The sequence below is a fragment of the Dendropsophus ebraccatus genome, chromosome 15 (assembly GCF_027789765.1).
Source record: "Dendropsophus ebraccatus isolate aDenEbr1 chromosome 15, aDenEbr1.pat, whole genome shotgun sequence".
NCBI lineage: Eukaryota > Metazoa > Chordata > Amphibia > Anura > Hylidae > Dendropsophus > Dendropsophus ebraccatus.
In genome coordinates, this window is record NC_091468.1 from 60,914,137 (window position 1) to 60,938,069 (window position 23,933).

At 43.3% G+C, this 23,933-nt stretch overlaps 1 protein-coding gene across 3 annotated transcripts in view; it reads right to left on the reverse strand.

Moving 5' to 3' along the window:
- The window catches only part of LRFN2 (leucine rich repeat and fibronectin type III domain containing 2), a 339,026-nt gene that overhangs the window by 163,351 nt on the left and 151,742 nt on the right, over positions 1-23,933 (reverse strand). For all 3 annotated transcript variants that reach the window (XM_069955072.1, XM_069955069.1, XM_069955071.1), the window contains exon 3: positions 6,480-6,569. The gene's annotated coding sequence lies outside the window, so the exon portion shown is untranslated. The remainder of the gene's footprint in view (positions 1-6,479; positions 6,570-23,933) is intronic.

Consider the following 23,933-nt stretch of genomic DNA (forward strand, 5'->3'; position numbering starts at 1 on the left):
GGATATGGGAACATTCGCAGGTCATTACGGGGCAATGATACGAGACCTCAAAATTAATGAACTCACATGGGAATGTCCTACATATGTATCCGAGCGAGGTACGAATAATGGCAACAGGTAATGAGAGGAACAACAGCGGCGAGAAACAAATTATAATCAAATATTCAATAAATATTTACAGGGAAAACAAGGACAAATTAGAATATGAATACACATATAACAACAAATTATACATACATATATACATAGGATAAATAATAATACACATAGTACCTAAAAATACAAGTAGTAGATATGAGGCCAAGTTCACTCAATGGTTTTTGAGGCGAAAATACAGCCGTGTTTTGATCATTCGTGATCATTATTTATGGCAATAATGATGAAGAAACGGTCACATTTTTTCCCCTAAAAGAGTTGTGTGAACAAATTGTTATATGTTTTAATATTTATTAGTGTTATATTTGTTTTAAAGAGGCAGTGTTTTAAAAGAAATTTATAGGGACTGTGATCGCAAGCAGTTTTACTCTATATACTCTATTTTTCTATGTTTAAATCAACATTATACATAGGTCCATGCCTCCTCAGTGTCGATATTTGATTTTGGTGCTGTTTGACAGGAGAGCCGACCAAACAATGTGAGCATTCCCAGAATTCTCTGCTACTGAATATGGAGGCACAGCAGCTGTACACATGCACAGTGATGACTTGTCCCACCAAGCACACTCAGGAATGGCTGTTTATCCATACAAAGCCAACCTACAATGCACATCATTTACTGCTTGTGCAGCTTTGCTAATTTATTAATCCCAACCTCTATGACATGCTCCATTTAGTAATTAAATTGCACTGCAGCTATAATTTCACTTCTAGAGGGGATATTAGATGTCTATCTTTTTGCTGCACAATTGCTGGTTGCTAACAGGTATATCCTGAGGGGGTATTTTATTGGTGTCTAGCGATATCAAGCTAAACTCAGTCCCCATGTGAGTAAATAATTCAAGATTCCTCCAGCAGTTTCTGAGTGGCCCTTTTATCCACTTAGGTAAAATATATGTTGAATTATTCCCCCTTCTGGAGACTAACAATTCATTCCATACATGTCATTACCTTTTCTATCTTCTTCCCTTAGTTTTGAGCTGCTGCTTTCTGCCGAAGACACAAAGATCCTCTCTGCTCTCAACCCCCTCCTCCTCCTACCTACCTTCTGAGATGGCTCATGTAAACAACATCACTGGTCAACTGAAGTTCGGAGGGTAATATGAGGTCAAGTTACTTGTGACTTGTTACTTGATCCGGGTTCGGTTTCTGTAGGTTCATGCACAAGTCACTGAGAAGGTGCAAAGAACACAATGATGTCTAGATGAGGTGATCAGAACTAGACATGAGCGAACCGGGTTCGGGTTCGAGTCGATCCGAACCCGAACGATCGGCATTTGATTAGCTGGGGCTGCTGAACTTGGATAAAGCTCTAAGGTTGTCTGGAAAACATGGATACAGCCAATGACTATATCCATGTTTTCCACATAGCCTTAGGGCTTTATCCAACTTCAGCAGCTACCGCTAATCAAATGCCGAAAGTTCGGGTTCGGATCGACTCGAGCATGCTCGAGGTTCGCTCATCTCTACTTGTGACCTTACTGCGATTAACCCTTTCTGCTGTACAGAGAGAGGAAACAGTGCAGAAACTGCCTGCCTGGGACTTGCTTACATAATGAGCTGTCTCACATGGGAGGCGGCTGAGAGCAGAGAGGATTATTGTGTTTTTAGCAGAAAGCAGCAGCCTCAAAACTCAGGGAAGGAGAACAGCTAGTAACATGTATGGAGGGGGGGGGGACTCACCGTGTATTTTACCCATCTGCATAACTGGAGGGATATCATCAGCAAGGATGTCCTTTTCCCATTGAGATACTTCCCTTCCCCCCGATACCGAAACAGTATGAAGTTAGAGGAACCATACCCTGGACATCCTGTGAGGGGTGAGATTGCACATGCTTTTTCTTCTTATTTTTTGGTGATTTATGATTTGCATAAGTGTTTGTTTGTTTGTCTTGCATTTTAAATTATTGTTTGAACGCTCTTTCTGTGAATTTAGAGGTATTTAATGATAATATAATATTATCAGTGTTGTATTGTTAGAATATTATCAGCAGATTGGTCAGTTGGCTGGGTTCACACTGCCTTTTTTTGCATCTTTTTTTTTTTGCCCAAAAAAATGGATGAAAAATGGACGTATCTGTGTGCATGTGTTTTCATACGTTTTTCCATTGACTTCCATTATAAAAACAGGGATCAAAACACATCTGCATTTTTTTTAAGCATACACAAAAACGTGATTGAACATGTTTTGTGTATGCAAAATAAAAAAAAAAGACATACATTTTTCATCTGTTTTTTCATTCGTTTGCAAAAAAAAAAACGGACTACAAAAAAAGCAATGTGAACCCAGCCTAATTGGCCGCTCTGGCATGGCAAATATTATTGGCCAATGGCCGATTGCCAGAAAGGGCCTTAAAAACGATCCAAAAATGTGTAAACAAGCACCGATCAGCCTAGATTGTCTCTTGCTTATGGACAGTTCCCTATGGGGGCTATTATTGAGCCAACGTGCCAATGTCACCCAGTGGGTTTAGCCATCAGCCATTGATTGATCAAACACTCAAGTATCTGATCTGTAAACAAGATCTGTATCTGGAAACAAGTGGCGATCACAGTGATCATTGCTGGTTCCCAATCAGTATCAGTTATCTAATACAGCCCTTGAAATCCATGAGTACTCACAATGACACTTGTTGCTATTTATCAGCCCCATAATGCACCGTCCCTTGGTGAATCTACCAGACTACTGTATGCTGTATACATACAGTATGCTGTATACACTACTCCTCCCACAATGCAACGCAGCAGAGTAAATCACATATCAGTCTTCTCCAGTCATGCAGTTGACAGCTATAAACGTCGCTTTTCTAGGGTTAACGCCATACCAGTGAGCATTAATAGGAAGGTTAGCACTATGTAACTTGCTCATATTTTAATGCATTCCTTCCATTACAATACCCAGTGAAACACGGCACTGCCTGAATAATAGGGACGGCAGGAAACATCAGTGGATTTTTTGCTTGACATAAACAAGCAGAGAGAAGACAAAATCCTGAAGCCTGAGATCTAATAGAAAAACTGAATTACAAATGCAGCTCCGGATGTAATTGGAATATCACATCTAGTAAAATGGAGAAAAAAAATCCAAGGTAAACAGAGAAAATTAGGTGCAAATTAACTCAGCTTTAGATCACGTTCCCAAGGCGTATGTTTCACATTCGGCATTAGAATAGGAGGAGATCCATGTGTACTACACGGCCTAGCACACATTTTTTTTTATTTTTTAACACTCCTGGGTAAGTGATGTGTCACAGATTATGCATGTAAAACATATAGGAAAAAATCACCTAATTCAATGGAACTGCAATATATATATTTTTATGAACATTTGGAGAGCTACAGCCTTCCCCCCATTAACCCGCGGTATACCAGCCTATGAACTTTGTTTACTATTTATGAATTATTGGAATTACCTTATCGAGAAATAGATCGGACACATGTATCACTATGATAATGCCACTGTTTTCACACAGCTATGATGTATTATGATATTAACACTGTATAACACTGTCTTTTATATATTGTTTACAATTTCTATGCAATTATGATGTCACTAATTATGGGCTGAACTTATGAACTTTAAATACCAGCCCCTTCTCACACTTGCGTATGTGTTGCTTGAAAAAGGTTTCATTGGGAAACTGAAACTTAAAAAAATCACTGTCTTATTCACTGAAATTTGGAGTGCCGCCTTATCTCTATTGCTTTCTGGATCTGGTGGAGTCGGGGTCTGACTTTGTGGAGGCTGTGCACCCACCTGAGCTATTGCCGCACAGTGCCATCTACAATTACCATTTTTTGTCTATATATATATATATATATATATATATATATATATATATACTGTATATATATATATATATATATATATATAGCAACAAAATCTTCATATAGAAGTTAAAGATGAGGCACTCACCCAGCCATCGGTAATAATGTTGCTTAACTTTATTCAAATCTCATCTCGGGAAACACAGGACGCGGTCGAGTGAGTGAGCGGGCGACAGCCTGTTTCGCATGATGACGTTCACGCTTCCTCTCTGCCCCTGACTCCACTCCGTAACCTTGTCCTTATAAAGACGTATTCATCATGTGCACATTTATCATAATACATTTTTATGATAAATGTGCACATGATGAATACGTCTTTATAAGGACAAGGTTACAGAGTGACGTCAGGGGCCGAGAGGAAGCGTCAATGTCATCACGCGAAACAGGCTTTCGCCCGCTCACTCACTCGACCGCGTCCTGTGTTTCCCGAGATGAGATTTGAATAAAGTTAAGCAACATTACTACCGATGGCTGGGTGAGTGCCTCATCTTTAACTTCTATAGGAAGATTTTGTTACTATGCATCTGTGATTTCGGATGATTGAGCACCACCTGTATCGGAGGGCGAACCAGTTACAGTTCACACACTGCTGCATATACTGGTCAGTAGTGCCGAGGTGTGCTTTCTCATGTAAAGACTTTATATATTTATAGTATTTTTTTTTTTTAAATAATGATAATAAATAATAAGTCTCACATTTCTGTGGTTGGTGAACCAGCCCTGGGGGTATATTCCGATATTGTGGACAAAATACATGACCACATAAAGTGGACAAGAGCCAAACATAAAAATCATATGTCCATCACTTTTGGCTGTGTCACTTCAATGGGGTTACATACCCGCAGCGGAATTTTCATTCTCCTGCGAGTATGTAACCCGGCCTCTTTAACCTCCCGCATCCCGCAGCATACATTACCTGCTCAGCGCCGCAGCTGAATGTTCAGCTCCCAGCGGTCCCGCTCAGCCAATCAGTGATTCCAGAGGGGCCATGCACTGATTGGCTGAGTGGGACTATTGGGAGTCGGGAGCTAGGACCCTCATATGCAGCCGCGGCTCCCAGCAGATAATGTAAGCTGCGGGCAATGGGGGGTTAAAGGGGACAGATTGCATACTCGCAGCAGGTATGTAACCCCATTAAAGTGACAGTACCAGGATTCGCAGCAGATTTTGCTTGCAGCATAAAATCCGCTGCAAATCTGGTATGTGTGAAGCTACCCTTAAAATTGAATTTGAGCTTGTGATTAGTTGCTATGAATTTTTTTTGTTTTTTTTAGCCTATGTGTACTTACCTTCCCCAACCCCCTGCCGCACCCAATCCTGCCGCACAGCACTTCCTAACATTGGTCTGAACATAATTGGAGGCAGCGGTGGGTCAAAGACTGTCACTAGGAAGTGCTGCACATAAGGACCGGGTGCCATCAGAACAGCAGTGGGGATTGGGGGAGGAGGTGAGTATATATATATATATATATATATATATATATATATATATATATATATATTTTTTTTTTTTTACGTTTTTACCATAGACCATATTTTATTGTAAAGGTATTCCAGGTATTATGTTTTTATCATGATTTTTCCTGCTGTTTTTATTGGTTTGAAGCTAGCATACAGTCATATCAGGAGATTTTTTACCAAATGGCTCATTCACTGTAATGAGCATGAAAAATCCTCCTGCTTCTCTATAAATCCTCCACAGACGGCGAGCTTAGTTGACTTTGATTAAAGCCATGCATTCTCAATGTCAGGCTGCTGCCGTGGAAAGCACCTTATTAATATTTAGTACAGTTTTTCTAGGATTCACAGTCATTTATATCAGGCAGGTTTTAGAGCCTTGTTCTGTAAATAAGAGATATAAATTACCGCCGCAGCTTCATGTGATCCACATAAATGATATTCTGTGATTTAATGGCGCTGTTTACCACACAGATATTACGTGACCGATAAGCGAAGACTGTATTCGTGTAATAGACATTTATACGGTTCAACATACAGTGTAAAATTATTTACAAGGTATACAAGGCCATGAAAATAGCAGGAAAATAAATTTAGAGGGATAATTTTTCTTGACCTATTCTGCTTATTTGTAAAGAATAATATAATAAAATATAATATAATATAATACACTTCTAAATGGCTGCCCCATGGCTGACACGCATACTGTACAGTGAACCTATATAGGATGCATATGACTAAGCAAAGATGTGTCCACCCTCACCCTTCTGTTAGTGAAGTTAGGGACTCCAGTTTTTTACAATACAAATTCAATACATTATTGCTTGTCCCCTGCAATTCATATCACAACCACTGGGTGTCCACATAATGACAGATAAACAGTTCCCAACAGAGTATCCAAAACTTTTTTTTTTAATAAAATAATCTCAGGATATGTTGAGCTAAGAGGAAAGGGAAGAATGGACACCTCTATAGTTCCCTTAAGTGAAGTGATGCTTTCAGTATACAAGAGAGTCTAAGAAAGCCTGATAACTTACCCTAGCTTAAATGAGGGGTGTTCTCCAGAATTTCAGAGATCATGGTCTTTGCCCGAAGAGCTCACGTTGTCTCCTGGCTGAAAACATTCCCTGAAGAAGAGAAAGAGAATATTAGCACAAAATAGGAAGTCAACATCTATGGTTAAAGGTGATTGAGCATTCTTTATGTCATTCAGATGTAAAGCTTTATTGTTTCATGTACTACACCCAGAGCTGGATTCAGAATTCTGCTGGTTTATATTTAAAGCAGTATGGAAGGTATATACTCAAAAATTACTTAGTCATGTGACCAACAGCTTACCTTTAACAAGACTATTGTTACGTATATTACATTAATTATCCTGTACTGATCCTGAGTTACATCCTGTATTATACTCCAGAGCTCCACTCACTATTCTGCTGGTGGGCTCACTAAGTACATACATTACATTACTTATCCTGTACTGATCCTGAGTTACATCCTGTATTATACTCCAGAGCTGCACTCACTATTCTGCTGGTGAGGTCACTGTGTACATACATTACATTACTTACCCTGTACTGACCCTGAGTTACATCCTGTATTAGGCTATGTTCACACAGCGTAAAAGTACGGCTGTTGTTGCCATCGGCAACAACAGACGTACTTTGTACGGTGTGGAAAACTGCCTATTCTTCTATGGGATCCCGGCCGGAGCGTATACACATTGTATATGCTCCGGCCGGGATCCCATGCGGCGCCGCAAAGAACTGACATGTCAGTTTTCTGCAGCCGCAGTTCAGTGAATTGTGCCCGCAGAAAGACCTGTCAGTTCACACAATAAAGCAAGCGGCTCCGGACGCTTTTTTTCATTGTGTGCTATGGGGAGTTCTGATGTGGGCGCACGCGCATCAGAACTCTGCGGCCAGAAAGATCATCCGGCTGGTACTGCAGTAGCGGCCGGGATGATCTTTGCAGTGTGAACATAGCCAGAGCTGCACTCACTATCCTGCTGGTGGGGTCACTGTGTACATACATTACATTCCTTATCCGGTACTTATCCTGAGTTACATCCTGTATTATACTCCAAATATATTAACCAATCAGAGGTCCAGCTGCAAGGTCCTGGCTTCAGATAGTTTCCATTGCAGTTCTGAGGGCCTTCTGAAGGTCCCTGGGCCTACCATGGATATGCCTCTGGCATGGCTGTGTAGGTTGCCTATTAGAATAATGCTGACATATACAATACACTGCACTACAGTGATCAGAAGATCCCTGGTTAATGTATACTAGTGTAAAATAAAAAAAAGGAAAAAATGCAATAAAACATAAAATAAATTCCCCTCTCATCCCACCCCCAGATAATAAAACTACATAGCTTTCCCTCTACAGAATAAACTGATACATAAAACATTAAAAAAAAAAAGTTTGGTATTGCAACATTCGTAATGACCCGCGCTATAAAACTAGACCACTATTTATACTGCACGATGCTCGCTGTAAAAACAGACTTGATGTATTTTGTCAATCTGCCTGAGAAAAAACCTCATAAAAGAGATAAAAAAGTCAAATATATGTAAAACTTGGTGTCAATAAATATTCTGCAAAAAATATGGCCAGAACCAGCTCCGTCACGTGAAAGATAAGAACGCTGTGAATCTTGCAATGTGACGAGAGTTTTAGTTGTTTTTTTTCCAGGAAGATAGTGTCTATTGTGCCAAAGTGATATAGTTAAAAAGCTATATACAATAGATTTGGTATCAATGTAATCATAATGACCCTGAGAATACATTTACAGTATGTTATTTTTACTAAATGGTGTAAGTTTAACATATGAAAAAAAAAAAATAATTTATAATTTAAAAAAAAAAAATCATAATATTTTGATTAAAAAAAAAAACCACACACAAGATAGTAACCCAATTTTACCCCCATCATAAAGTACAATATGTCATGGGGGTACAATCTGAGAGTTGCTAGCGTGCGTTAAAGCATCACGGAGCTATAACCACATAAAATGAGACAGGTGAAACTTTGAAGAATGAGATCGAAGGTGCAGCACGAAAGGGTTAAAAATCATTTCTGAGGCATTTCAAAACTAAAAAAATCTTTATTAACCCCTTAACGACACAGGGCATAAATGTACGCCCTGGCGCCGTTAAGGGTGTTTAGAAGGGGGGCCACGTGGCGATCCTGCTGTAAACCGCCGCAATCCCAGGTCCTATTTGCAGCCTGGGACCGCGGCAATTAACGGGCATGGTCCGATCACTGTGCCCGCTAATTAACCTTTTAAATGCAGCTGTCAACTTTGAAAGTCTTCTTTTCCTGGTCCCTGGTGGTCTAGTGGGGGGATCACCCCCTGTGACATGATCGGGCTCTGCGCCGTAATGACGCTGATCCTGGGTCGGCAATCTATTGCTCTCGGCTGCAGCAGCCGAGAGCAATAGAACACATATCTCATTGATCTATGCAGTATATCTTTACTGCATAGATCTCTAGGAGAGATCAGAGCAGTAAGGAGGAAAAACTCTAACCCAAGGGGGAATAACCCTAACCTCAGGGGGAATAACCCTAACCCCAGGGGGAATAACACTAACTTATGTGTGCTAAAAAAAATGTTTTTTTTTATTAATAAAAAAAATCCCCTCCCCTTAATAAAAGTTTGAATCACTCCCCTTTCCCCATTTTATAAATAAACATAAATAAACATATTTGGTATCGCCGCATGTGTAATCGCCTGAACTTTTAATTTATTTCATTCCTGATCTTGCATGGTAAACAGTGTAAGCGCAAAAAAGTTCCAAAGTTCAAATTTGTGCATTTTTGGTCGCATTAGATCCATCAAAAGCCTCTCATTGCAAAGTACAATTAGTTGCCCAAAAAATAAGGACTTATGTGGGTATCTAGGTGAAAAAATGCAAGTGCTATGGCCTTTTAAGCACAAGGAGGAAAAAACGAAAGCGCAAAAATTGAAATAATAATTATTATTATTTTGTTATTATAGTTATTTTTTCTTCTTCTTTTCTTCTTCTTCTTCTTCTTCTTCATAATAATAATAATAATAATAATAATAATAATAATAATAATAATGTTGTTGTTATTGTTACTCCTCTTGTATCTTTATAGTTAAATCTTCAGTGTCCTGATTAGTCAGATGATGTGTGTGATCACCAGGGGAGGATTATCCATCCACAAGCTGAGGCCTAAGCCTGACCATCCCAGCAGGTGACAGATACAAGTGCTGCTCCCGCTGAGTGTGTAAGCGCTGTGCCGCCATGTCCTACGATGAACCGCTGCCCCATATGTCATATTCTTAATGGCATTACACGGGGAAAGGAAGACTTGTGGTTGTGACATTGGAGACGGAATGAAAACATGTTCCATGTGACCTTTAGTAAATCATTTAATCTCCTTCTGCCGGGAGTCAGAGTATGTGTCAGAGACAGAGGCCGCGCTCAGGATTTTACATCGTGTAATTATTATATCACAACCTCTCCCAGATTTATACTACGCGAGACAAAATGTATTCAATAGTCTCTGCAGCCGATTATTGTTAGGCATATGCTGCAGTGTGAATGCTGGGCCCAGGACGCTGTGCAGTGACCCAGTAGGTTGGGGGTGACCCGGTAGGTTCGGGGTGCTCCTTGCCATCCTCAAAGCATCTTCTTACTATCTTCTGTACCTCCCATTTTTGCCTCTGGCTTGCCCCCCCCCCTCAGGACAGAGAGGTCTGGTGTTTATTGTTGCCCCCTTGCTTTCCATGACCCCCATCTCTATATCTGCTAGCTCTTCTCTCTAAGTAGCACATGATTAGGCTCAGTGGAAGAAAGGAACAAAGAGGCAGAACAAGGTAATTTGTAGACAATAGTAAAACTTGGGTGGTAAAAAGTGGGCCTGTCAGCAAAAAAAAATAGAAGTGTAAGTAAGCCCAGGGCTGGATAAGGTTAAGGCCCTATTACACGGGCCGATGGTGAGGAGAAAGTGAGTGCCGACCTGTCAGATCAGTGCTCGTTTGCTCCTCGTTCCCCGGTGCTACTACATGCGCCGACAGCGAGCAGGTAAGATTATAGGGGGCAAGGGGAGGTGTGGGAGGAGCTCCTCTGGATGATCTTTAGATCAACCGGGGACTCCATAGGAGATAGCGGTGGTCCGCTGCCGACACTCCTATTACACGGGCTGATGGTGAGGAGAAAGTGAGCGCCGGCCTTTCAGATCAGTGCTCTTTGTTCCTTGTTCTCTGCTGGCTGCAGGCGCTATTTCACACACCAACCACAAGTGGGGGAGCTGCAGAGAGGTGCAGGAGGGGCTTCCCGGATGATCTAAAGCCCATGGGAGATAGTGGCGGTCTACTGCGGCTGCACCTAATGAATGGGGCGGCGCCCAGCAGACTGTACTTACTGTTCAACAATTTTTCATTGTGTATGTTGGCTGATTGTTGCCTTTTAACAGTAGATATTACACCAAACCATTATTGTCCATAATGGCCAATAATCAGCTGAATATGGCAAATAATCACCTCTTGTAATTAGTCATCCAGATTCCAGGTATTTCTTTATTAACTTCATAGTCCTTTCCAGTGGCGAGATAAAAGCCTTTTTGTTAATATGTGAATGAGGCTTAAGTGTCCAGAGGGTTTGACTGACAGAAGGCAAGGAAGCAGGAGGAGATAGGCAGCTAGCCCCGGGGAATGTCCCCTGGGCCCCTTGGGAGACGATAAATCAATGGTTGGAATTAGGATTACTCACCCTATCTAGGGCTTATTTAGACCTGTTTTCCTTGCTTTCAAGGCAAACCTGTCAGTCAATCACATGCTATTATAATTCAGGTTTTACAAAATTACAAAACAGTCATCAACTTTATGAAATTTATCTCCTGGTGACTTTGTGGAAATACACTTTCCTGGCAATAATGTCATTTTATGTCATTTAGGACCATTATATAACCTGATTATATAGAGTTGTCTATGGGGATAGATGGTGGCACAGGGTCTGCCTTCTCCATGTAAAAAGTGATAGCGATTAAAGAGGTTGTCCACTCAAAACTAACTTGTTTTTAACTTTATATCCCTGCCGATCTCGAGATCGACCCCCGGCTCCTTTGTTATGAATACATGGATTTCATTCCTATGGAGCTGCCGGAAAGAGCTGAGTGCTGTACTCGGTCCTCTCTGGTGGCTCCATAGGAATGAATAGGGCTGTTGATCACATTCATAACAAAGGAGCCAGGGGCCGGTCTCAAGATCTGCCCCCCCCCCCCCTTGCAATCTCTGCAATCTCTTACTTGTCCCCTAGCCTGTGGACAAGTTAGTTTTGAGTTTTCAAAGAGTTTTATTAATATTTTTGTATACACACACACAAGTACAAGTACACACACAAGTAGTCTAACATAGGCGTAACAACAAAGCCTAACATTAGGCCAACAAAGAACAATAGGCGGAAAATATTACCAGTCTCATCAAGTAACATCGCATCATGTCCCGTGATAGACTTAGTAACTAGTAGTCTCAGTGAAGTCTATACGGAATCCCAAAACCAAGAAAAAACAGGAGGACGTTTTTCCGCCCTTAACTGAACCGAGAATCTGGATCCAACACAGAACATATATCAAGCATACACACACCGACAGACACAAGAAGAAGGGAGATGGGAAGGGGGAAGGGAAGCGGGAAACCCTCGCGACTATCTCCGCCTATAGAGGCCTGTTTCCATTAGATGTACGATCTAAATATGACATCCAGGGCTACCAAACCTTGTAGAATAGGTCCTCCTTATCATTATCATTGACCATTATCCAGTTTAGCTTAGATTTAACCAAGTCTATTGGCACCGTTGCTTTTGGGTGGACAACCTCTTTATTCTCAATGGAGCAACTTTTTGAGCTTGGAGATCGAATTACAAAGTTAATATTCCACCCCAGATACCCCTATTACCCTATTGCCCATGATCCTAGGAGTCCAGCTACAGAGCCTTAAAGGGGTAATCTCGTCACCTAAGGTTTTATTAGGTGATAGAAAAATAAAGGTAAAGGATGATGTATTACTAGTAGGTGGGAGCCCAGTAAAAGAGATTGTATTCGAGCCCATGTTTTAGCTTTGCGGAGATCTGAATGGTAAGATTTGGGAATGATACAGTATTGTATAAAATGTCAGTATAAAAGAAAACTAAAGGTTTTAGTGTAGATATAGCCATATGGGTAGATATGTAAGTACAACAGACTTATAGATAAGATCTTATCAGACACGGCGACCGACAAATAAAATCCTGGATTTGTTACATAGACGACATTTAATTTGCAGACAGATATGTGAATCATGAATGTACAGAGATGGCTGCGGCTGCAGGGAATGATGTAAAGCTGACCTTTCCAAGCCGGAGGGAGGAACGCTGACGAATCACTACGGGCCTCACAGGAGACACACCACAAGGGCTGGCTTTGTAATATAGGATAATGTACAGTCAATCGGTGTAGGAAATATTAATCATACCAAGTGTAAAAGGAAATTTCCCTGGAAACTAATGTGAGAAACTGAGTCTTTGTTCTGTAAATGTCAGGGCAGAAAACAATATCTCAAGTCAGAATTGTCCAAGATATTCCAGTGCGCGTCCCAGTGTGGATCTTCTGGCACCCGTTATGTATATACATGATTTCTTTGATATTCCTCTACATTGCGTATGTGGCCGCAGGCCTAAGGTATATGAACTATAATACAGGAGAGTTTATTTATTTGCTGGGAAAAGAACCAGTTGTGACCAGTTGGTATAATAGGTTTGCATCTAGACCTATAGGAACCTCAACATAACACAACGTGATCAGTCCAGCTCTGCTCAACTGCGTAGCCGAAACTTTGGTCTTTGGTCATTGTCTGTCAACGGGTCGAGAATTTTTGGACTTCAAAAGTAGACTGTAACCTCACAAGTCTGTAGAGTCTTTGGGGAGATGGTGTTGAGACTTCCTACTGAAGAAAGATAAAAAACAGCTACTGCACCGAGACAACGGATATAGAGACTGGACATTGGGGATCAGCGCAACTCAAGCATGTTCGAAACCGATCCCTCGGCATTTGAATGCAGGTGTCTGAAGAAGTTGGATGCAGTCCTTGGAAGTCTCTGGTAACATGCATACAGCCCATGGCCGTATCCATGTTCTTCAGGCAGCCTTGGGGCTGCATCCAACTTCTTCAGCCACCCTTACATGCAAATGCCAAACAATTGGACCTACTGGAGTTGCACTCATCTGTTCTAAACATGAAAAAACACATTATAAAGGCGAAGTCATGCGGGAAGGGGGGCAAAAATTAATTACGGGCCAATATACTTACCCCTCCTGCAACCTGCGCTGCACCACTTCACGAACCTCCCGAACCCCATTGGCTGTCATCTTCTCCCAGGTTCCAGGTATGACACAACGAGGGTTTGACATCACTGACGAGTGGGATTTACCTGCTCAGCCAATCAGTGACTGCAACTGTGTCCCGTTTAAGTCACTGACTGGCTGAGCGGGGCATCTGTCAGCCAAGTCGTGACATAGCCAGAGGGGAGCTCAGAAGACAGCCAGCAGGGTCCAGGAAGCGGCTCTGTGCAGGCACCAAGACAGGTGAGTATAACTTATTTTTTATTTCCCCCCACCCACAGCTTGTAATGAATTTTTGACACCCCCTGCTAGACTTCCCCTTTAAGAGTTCGGAATACACCTATACACTTACACACACACACTAGAATGTCAACCCTATCACCAATATTATTTATGACACATGTGGGGGAGGGGGTTACAGATTCTGCATTGGGGCCCCAGAGCTTTATGTTTCACCTCCGGCTCTGTAGCTTCTAGCAAACGTTTACCACAATGAAGACAATTTTTAATGGGATCCTGAACCTTCTCGAATCATTACAATTCCAAGTCGTAATCACATTCCCATAGGGCTGCTGCCGTCTGCGCACCTGCAAGGAAGTTCTGGTTGAAGAGTTTGTTGAGATGAATTAATAGTTGTTATTCTGACATTTACTTCCAGAATAATTTCTTTCATCATCTTTCCGGTTTCTCAGGGAATTGGGAGACATTTTGCCGCACACTTTACCTGCTTTGCTTTCACACTGGAAGATAACTAGAGAAACTGAACAGAAGAAGCTGGAAGAACCAAAAAATCTGATCCTATCTGGTCTGTTCTACCTTTTTGTTTTCAATTCTAAAGTCATCAAACCATCAAAACCATCTACAGTATGTTGGGGTCTTCCGAACCGTAGAGGACAACACAAGGACTGAGGTTTAATTAGGTTTATTTTAGGGGGAACCCATTTGACTAAAATCCATTAACGGTTAGAATTAAGTTCTTAGAAATAGAAAATAGAAAATCCCCTGCAAATAATAATTCTTGTCTTGTGTAGCAATGAGCAGAAGCTCAAGCATGATGAAATCCGATCATTTGGCTTTTAAATACCGGTGGCTGAAGAAGTTGGATGCAGCCCTAAGGCTGTCAGGGAAAATAGATACAGCCATAGGTCTAAATACATGAAATGACTATTGGCCGTATTCGGCTGATATTGGCCGTTACGGACGATAATCGTCTTGTGTAATAGAAGGTAAGGATCAGCTGACGTGAATGATGTTGGCTGATCGTTGCAGTCATTTGTCTTTTATCATGTTGAAAGACAAACGACTAATATAGCAACAATCTGCCGCCGTCGCTCTGTGGAACAGGAGCGGCGGCAGCTGACCACTGCTATCTGCTATGGGCTGCCCCGACGATCTTAGGATCACCCAGGCGGACATCCCCCTCCCCCCACAGCTCCCCTCGGCCCCCTCTGCACTCACCCGCTTGTTACTCCGAATCAAACGGCGCCGGCACAGGGAAGCCAGTGCCGCGGTCCTTTTTTTGAACTGCGGTTTAGTTCCCGCGTACGGCACCATTCTATTCATGGTTACTGGACCGGGGGGGGGGGGGGGGAAACACTGGAGGGGGAGGAAACCCCCGCTCCTTCATGACGCGGCTCCATTGATTCTTATGAAGTGATTCACCCCACAAAAGTGATTAACCACGAATAGAATGGCGTTGTATGCGAAATCCGGGACGCAGTTAAAAAAAAGGACCGCGGCACCGACTCCCCTATACCGGCGCCGTTCGATTCATGTGTAATTTTAAAGAGAGTCTACCTGATCGTACATCCTCTTTAAAGGAGGAGCTCAATATGTATTTTAAAGGGCATGTCCAATTTAGAAAACCCAATTTCCTATACTCTCTCTGAGAAGTCTGAGTTAATGGGAAGAGGAGCATTGTTCATCCTTTTGCCCACAATGGAGAGGGTCCTGCTGACTCTGGAGGACTGTCCTGTCCTTTATTACACGCTCTGATCCATTCATAAGAACAGACTCTGCATAATGCTTAATTTTGCCAATGGTGGAGCTACAGAGAAACTGGTTTATCTGAAGATTACACTTTACTAAGTGGATAGTCTTTGAACGGCTTATAGTCAAAGAAACTCTTATACAACAGTTGTTTAAAACAGAGTGCTCCTGTGTTGTACCATGTGTTTGATACTTTATTATTAATTTTTTCCCCCCTCTTTCCTTTCAAATCTTTTTTCTGTTGATAATTTGGGATGTGCTGTATAACAAAAAAAAAAAAAAAAAAAAGCATAGGATAAGATCAGTATGCTTCCTGGAGATCTCCATCCCCTTAGGTCACGCCATGTAAGAACAGAATGTTTCAGTCCAGTACATTGTACACTCCAGCAGATAGTTGATCGTCTCTCTTCAGTACATTGTCTTTCACTGCGTTCAAAGTATTTCATGAATAATTTGAAATTGTTTGCTACATTTCTTTAAGTTCAAGATTTGATGTATTGAAGAGAACAAAGAGGTTAAAAAAAAAGTTTCAATAAAAACAACTACTAAAAAAAAGTTAAAAAAACAAAAAAAACATGAAGTGTCTCAAACTTTCTGACAATTTCTAGCCAACCCCGGGCAAAAGTGAAATAAATGACAGAAAAAACAAGCGTCTTGTCAGGGGTAAGCGTGAGCCTTGATCTACCTCTATCCCTGCCTGCTTGTCAATCTTGCGCTAGGCCATAAGTGACAACTGGGCGATGGTAGGTACATGGCTGCATGCAGGGGCCGTCAGGAGGTCAGAATGGTCAAACAGTCTGTGTCAGAAACAAACAGTACATATATGCCACAAATCAGAATACAGTCAGATAGCTAGCCAGAGGTCACAGCCGAGAGAGACAATCTACTGTAATACCAAATCAGAACCGAAGTGATATACAAGCCAAAGTAGAACATAGCAATGAAACATTGCTTACCTCTCCCCGTGCCTGCGATGCCTGAAACCCCCACCAGAAGGCATTTTCCCTGAGTTGGTATGATTTCATGAATCGGAGAAAAATGCCTGTTGCAGCTGATGGACATTTCGCTCAGCCAGTCACTGACTAGCTGAGATGGTTGTCCATCAACCGGGTTGGGATGTCAGCAGCACAGGAGATCCTAGAGCCTAGCAAAGGTCCCGGAGTGGCAACCCAGTACTGGAGAGGCACGGGAAGAGTCTGTATGGTATATTCCCCCCTGCTCCAGGAGTTTGACATTCTTTACCAGTGGCCGGACTTCCCCTTTAAAGCGACTCAGTACCCACAATCTGACCCTCCCAAACCGCTTGTACCTTCAGATAGCTGCTTTTAATCCAAGATCTGTCCTGGGGTTCGTTCGGCAGAGGATGCAGTTATTGTCATAAAAACAACTTTTAATCCGGCGGCGCTGTGTCTAACGGCCGGGGCTTACATTTGTATTATGCATTTGTATATGCATTAGGACACCCTCTCTGTCCTTCCTCCCCGCCCTCCTCATCATTAGGAAAGCTCCAGGCAGATTGCTTCCTATTCGTCAGCTGTGTGTATAATGAACATGGGCTGGAACGTTAATACACCTGTGCAAAGCTTAAACAGCAATAAATGTTCCTGAATCATTCCTAAAGATGAGGAGGGTGGGGAGGAAGGACGGAGAGGTGGTGCCAGCCTAATGCAAATACAAATGTAAGCCCCGGCCGTTAGACACAGCGCTTCAGGATTAAAAGTTGTTTTTATGACAATAACTGCATCCCCTGCCGAACGGACCCCAGGACAGATCTTGGATTAAAACCAGCTATCTGAAGGTACAAGTAGTTTGGGGGGGACAGATTGTGGGTACAGAGTTGCTTTAAACATGGGACAGGTAATAGGTCAGGAAATAACAAGCAGAGTTCCCAAAAAAGAAGGTAAATTTGACTTTCTTAGTACTTTCTTTACTAAGATTTTTTTCCCTGAGGGAGGGGGGATGCGCCAAAAGGTAATCAATAGTTACAGTACATTTGTGCTAAAATGTTCAACTTTTTCCATCATGCAGATTCTTAAAGTTACAAAATTAGCTGGTATATAGCTGCCTTCAGGAGACTGGACCTGCATATAGTAAGTATAGCTGTTATATAGCTGCCTGCAGGAGACTGTACCTGGATACAGTAAGTATAGCTGTAATATAGCGGCCTTCAGGAGACTGGACCTGCATATAGTAAGTATAGCTGTTATATAGCTGCCTTCAGGAGACTGGACCTGAATACAGTAAGTATAGCTGTTATATAGCAGCCTTCAGGAGACTGGACCTGCATATAGTAAGTATAGCTGTTATATAGCTGCCTGCAGGAGACTGTACCTGGATACAGTAAGTATAGCTGTAATATAGCGGCCTTCAGGAGACTGGACCTGCATATAGTAAGTATAGCTGTTATATAGCTGCCTTCAGGAGACTGGACCTGGATACAGTAAGTATAGCTGTTATATAGCAGCCTTCAGGAGACTGGACCTGCTTATAGTAAGTATAGCTGTTATATAGCTGCCTTCAGGAGACTGGACCTGGATACAGTAAGTATAGCTGTTATATAGCTCCCTTCAGGAGACTGGACCTGCATATAGTAAGTACTAGAAAATGTACCCGGCGCTGCCCGGGTATAAAGTGTCAGTGTCCTGTATACCTGCAGGGTCGTATTTACCATTAGGCACCCATGGTCTGGTGTGTAGGGTAGCACCTTGCAGAGGGGCAGTACCCTCCTGTTCAGACTTGCCAGAAAATCTGGTGTCTTTTCGAGGGGGGTATGGCGGTATTGGTCTGGTATAGCGGTGTTTTCCAGTCACAGTATGGCGGTATTGGTCAGGTCTGGTATGGCAGTGTTATTCAGTCACAGTGTGTCGGTATTGGTCATGACTGGTATGGCGGTGTTATCCAGTCACAGTATGGCGGTATTGGTCAGGTCTGGTGTGGCTGTGTTATCCAGTCACAGTATGGCGGTATTGGTCAGGTCTGGTATAGTGGTGTTATCCAGCACAGTATGGCGGTATTGGTCAGGTCTGGTGTGGCAGTGTTACCCAGTCACAGTATGGCGGTATTGGTCAGGTCTGGTATGGCAGTGTTATTCAGTCCCAGTATGGCGGTATTGGTCAGGTCTGGTGTGGCGGTGTTACCCAGTCACAGTTTGGTATACCTGTCCTGTAGTGCCCTGTATATACATGTACTGTATAGATGGAGTAGGGGGTCCTGTATACATGTACAGTATTGATGGAGTAGGAGGTCCTGTATATACATGTACTGTATAGATGGAGTAGGGGGTCCTGTATACATGTACAGTATAGATGGAGTAGGGGGTTCTGTATATATGTACTGTATAGATGGAGTAGGGGTTTCTGTATATACATGTACTGTATACATGGAGTAGGGGGTCCTGTATATATATATATATATATATATATATATATATGTACTGTATAGATGGAGTAGGGGGCCCTGTATATACATGTACTGTATAGTTGGCGTAGGGGGTCCTGTATATACATGTACTGTATAGATGGAGTAGGGGGTCCTGTATATACATGTACTGTATAGATGGAGTAGGGGGTCCTGTATATACATGTACTGTATAGATGGAGTAGGGGGTCCTGTATATACATGTACTGTATGGATGGAGTAGGGGGTCCTGTATATACATGTACTGTATAGATGGAGTAGGGGGCCCTGTATATACATGTACTGTATAGATGGAGTAGGGGGTCCTGTATATACATGTACTGTATAGATGGAGTAGGGGGTCCTGTATATACATGTACTGTATAGATGGAGTAGGGGGTCCTGTATATACATGTACTGTATGGATGGAGTAGGGGGCCCTGTATATACATGTAATGTATAGATGGAGTAGGGGGTCCTGTATATACATGTACTGTATAGATGGAGTAGGGGGCCCTGTATATACATGTACTGTATAGATGGAGTAGGGGGTCCTGTATATATATGTACTGTATAGATGGAGTAGGGGGCCCTGTATATACATGTACTGTATAGATGGAGTAGGGGGCCCTGTATATACATGTCCTGTATAGATGGAGTAGGGGGTCCTGTATATACATGTACTGTATAGATGGAGTAGGGGGTCTACCAGTTATTACTGTGGATGTTGTGAGGCAGCTTCCCTAGCAACCATTGCTCCCTGTGAAAATGAAAGCAGTAATCCTATTGGTTGCTAGGGCTCCAACTGCCGTGTCTGCTGCAGCTAATTATATCACCTGTGTTTGCAGTGAGGAGATTTTCCAATTCATCTCTATGGGGCGCCTCTCTTTCCCCTCCCCCTCCCCTCCTGTACATCTGGCGGGGACGGGACCTTCGCAATAACCTTCCCGGGCACCCAATGTATCTGTGTGCCAAATTTGGGGTCAAACGGTTCAGGCGTTTGGAAGTCTATAGAGGACAGACAGACAGACAGAAGGACAGACAGACAGACAGACAGACAGAAGGACAGACAGACAGACAGACTTTGATTTTTATGATATAGATAGCTGTTATATAGCTGCCTTCAGGAGACTGGAGCTGGATCAGTGGCGTAGCCACCGTGGTCGCGGGGGTCGCCGCCGCGACCGGGCCCGCCACAAGGGGGGCCCGCGGGGCCCCCCGATCAATCACTCTTGTGACCGCAAGCATTGTTTTGCTTGCGGTCACAAGAGACTGGCTACGTCTTTCCCACGGCTTCTGCGCGGCTGCCGGGGGTGTCGCGTCTTACCCCCGGCAGCGCGCGCATCCCAGAACTCCCTGCGCGCCTTGGGCCCTGACTTCCGGTTTCCGGCGCGCAGGGAGTTCTGGGATGCGCGCGCTGCCGGGGATAAGACGCGACACCCCCAGCAGCCGCGCAGCAGCCGGGGACAGACCGAAGGCGAAGGAGTGAGGATCAACGTGGGAGCGCGATGTCAGGTGAGTTAAGTTTTGTTTTTTTATCAGCCTGTACGGGTGGGGGGGAAGGAGGGGGGCATCTATGAGGGTGGGGGGAAAGGAGGGGGGCATCTATGAGGGTGGGGGGGAAGGAGGGGGGCATCTATGAGGGTGGGGGGGAAGAGGGGGGCATTTATGAGGGTGGGGGGAAAGAGGGGGGCCATCTATGAGGGTGGGGGGAAGGAGGGGCCATCTATGAGGATGGGGGGAAGGAGGGGGCCATCTATGAGGGTGGGGGGGGGGGAAAGGAGGGGGGCATCTATGTGGGGGGGGGGGGAAAAGGGGACCATCTATAAGGGAGGGAGGAAGGGGACCATCTATAAAGGGGGGGAAAGGGGACCATCTATAAGGGAGGGGGGGAAAGGGGACCATCTATAAGGGAGGGGGGGAAAGGGGACCATCTATAAGGGAGAGGGGGAGAGGGGGACCATCTATAAGGGAGGGGGGGAAAGGGGACCATCTATAAGGGAGGGGGGGAAGGGGACCATCTATAAAGGGGGGGAAAGGGGACCATCTATAAGGGAGGGGGGGAAAGGGGACCATCTATAAGGGAGGGGGGGAAGGGGACCATCTATAAGGGAGGGGGGAAAGGGGACCATCTATAAGGGAGGGGGGGAAGGGGACCATCTATAAGGGAGGGGGTGAAGGGGACCATCTATAAGGGAGGGGGTAGAGGGGGACCATCTATAAGGGAGGGGGGAGAGGGGGACCATCTATAAGGGAGGGGGGAGAGGGGCCATCTATTTGGGGGGGGCAACATAGGGGGAGAGGGAATACACAGAGGGGGGCATATATTAGGAGGTCACATAGAGTCAGGGCTACCCACTAAATGAGGGTGTAAAGGGGACAGTACAGATGTGCAGTGTGTATATAGATGAGGATGGTGCCAGAGTGTGGAGCCTAATATGTCTGTCTGGCAGATTCTGTGGATTTGTGGCTCGGAGAAGTTCTCATAACGGCCCAGGGCAGATGGAGAAGAAGATGAAAAGGAAAGAACTCCGATCAGAAAAGACGTCCCCTGTGAGTCACCTGATATATCTGCACTGTAATGTATATGGTGTATAGAGCCTGTGTAGAGCTGGGGCCACCTCTATATGACTGGATGAGGTGATTTAGTGTACTGGATTTGGTCAGTAACAATATGGTGGTGATGGTAGTGGTTGTGGTGTGGCGGTAATGTTTCCTCCCTATATACTGGTATTACTGGTAATATTGGTCTCAGTATACAGGATTTGGTCGGTAACAGTATGGCGGTAATAGGTAATATCTGTATTGGTGTGTGTGTGTGTGTGTATATATATATATATATATATATATATATATATATATATATACACAGTGGTACCTTAATTTAAGAGTAACTTCGTTTAAGAGCGTTTTGGTTTAAGAGCTCACAGTTTTTCAAAATTGTGACTTGGTTTAAGAGCATTGCTTTGGTTTAAGAACTTCCTGTATTGGGTGGGAGCGCGAGTGGAGAAGGGGCATGGCCTGCATAGCGGGGTCTACAGCACTGTACTCTAAACACCTTCCAAATCATAGCAGATCCCCTTCAGGCTGGGGCTTACATCAGGGGACAGGACTGTGTGTGGGGGGGTAATCTCTCCATAGCTGTAACCCCTCTCTCCCCGGACAGAGAGTGCTGCATGTATGTGCCCACATCTGTACTGCTCATTCCTTCATGCTCCCTGCAGTCTCTGTCAGCCCTTGTGTTTCCCATCCGCTCCATTACTGTACAGTACAGAATAATAAATATATCTGGGGGGTGGAACCAATTGTCTGCATTTACATGATTTCTTATAGGAAAATTTGCTTTGGTTTAAGAGTGGATTTGGATTACAAGCACGGTCCTGGAACGAATTATGCTCATAATCCAAGGCACCACTGTGTGTGTATATATATATATATATATATATATATATATATATACATATATATACACACACACACAACAATAGCATCACTTGGTCGTGAAAGGAGGGGGGGGGCCCAAGTTGGCCTCTCGCACCAGGGCCCAGGAGACATTAGCTACGCCCCTGAGCTGGATACAGTAAGTATTTGCAGAATAACTTGCAGAATAACCTATAACAAAACTTTATCGATTTAGCTCTGCCGCATCTGTGTAACAATGCAGTGCACAGTTAGTCTTTAATATGGCTGGCCATACTTTTTCTTTCCATAAACAAGATGGAGCATGTTGGCAGCCCCTCTTTGGCACCTCGCACTTGGATACATGCCTCCCCATCCCCTGATACACCCCTATTAATAGGCACATAATAACATATATCACATGATTAAAGGGGTTATCCAGCGCTACAAAAACATGGCCACTTTTTACCCCTCTCTTGTCTCCAGCTTGGGTGGGGTTTTGAACTCATGTCCATTGAAGTAAATGGAGCTTAATTACAAACCACACCTGAACTGGAGACAAGAGAGGGGGAAAAGTGGCCATGTTTTTGTAGCGCTGGAAAACCCCTTTAAGACTTGGTTCATGATAACTTTCTGCAGAAACCTACTAATAGTAAAATCATTAATGTAGCAGGAAGAAGTTCTTTCACTTTACCGGATTCACCCTGATGTCAAGATGCGTTATCCTTGGTTTTTGGCTTGGGATATGCTAATTCATTGAGTTATTACACTAGTGTAAAAAACACGGTAAAAAAACACATTAAGCTCTACTATATCATTAATATGACTAATAACTCTTTGCTTATAATTTTAACACCCACATTTAAAAAAATTAACTGAAAAATGGAGTAAAAGATGTCCCTGCATCCCAAGATGGATGACTGCATTGAGGATGGGTATAATGCTTTTTGGATCCGACAACAATAACTTTAGCGCTGTTCACTCCAGAAAGGAAACAGCTGCTTGTTATATGGGTATTGTGCACCATCGCCATCTGCTCTGACTGTTCTCTACGAGAGACGACAAATAACCACTCTCCCTCGTTCTCTGTCCAGAGACTCTTTGGCTTGGCTTGTGGCTGAAGACGTAAATCCCCATCGTGGCTGCCAGTTCTTACAACGTTGTGCCGTCCCCGCCATCTGTTGTTTGTTTCAGCTCTTATGTATCTCCACATTTCCTCTTTGAGAAACTAATAAATTGGTGATACAATGATCCGGGCCTCGCCTTTGCTGGAAGGGTGCCCGACGCTTTATCAACACAGTAAATTAGACTAATGGAGATTACAAGCTCCGTGGTGACACAATTCCTCCCACGACTCCATT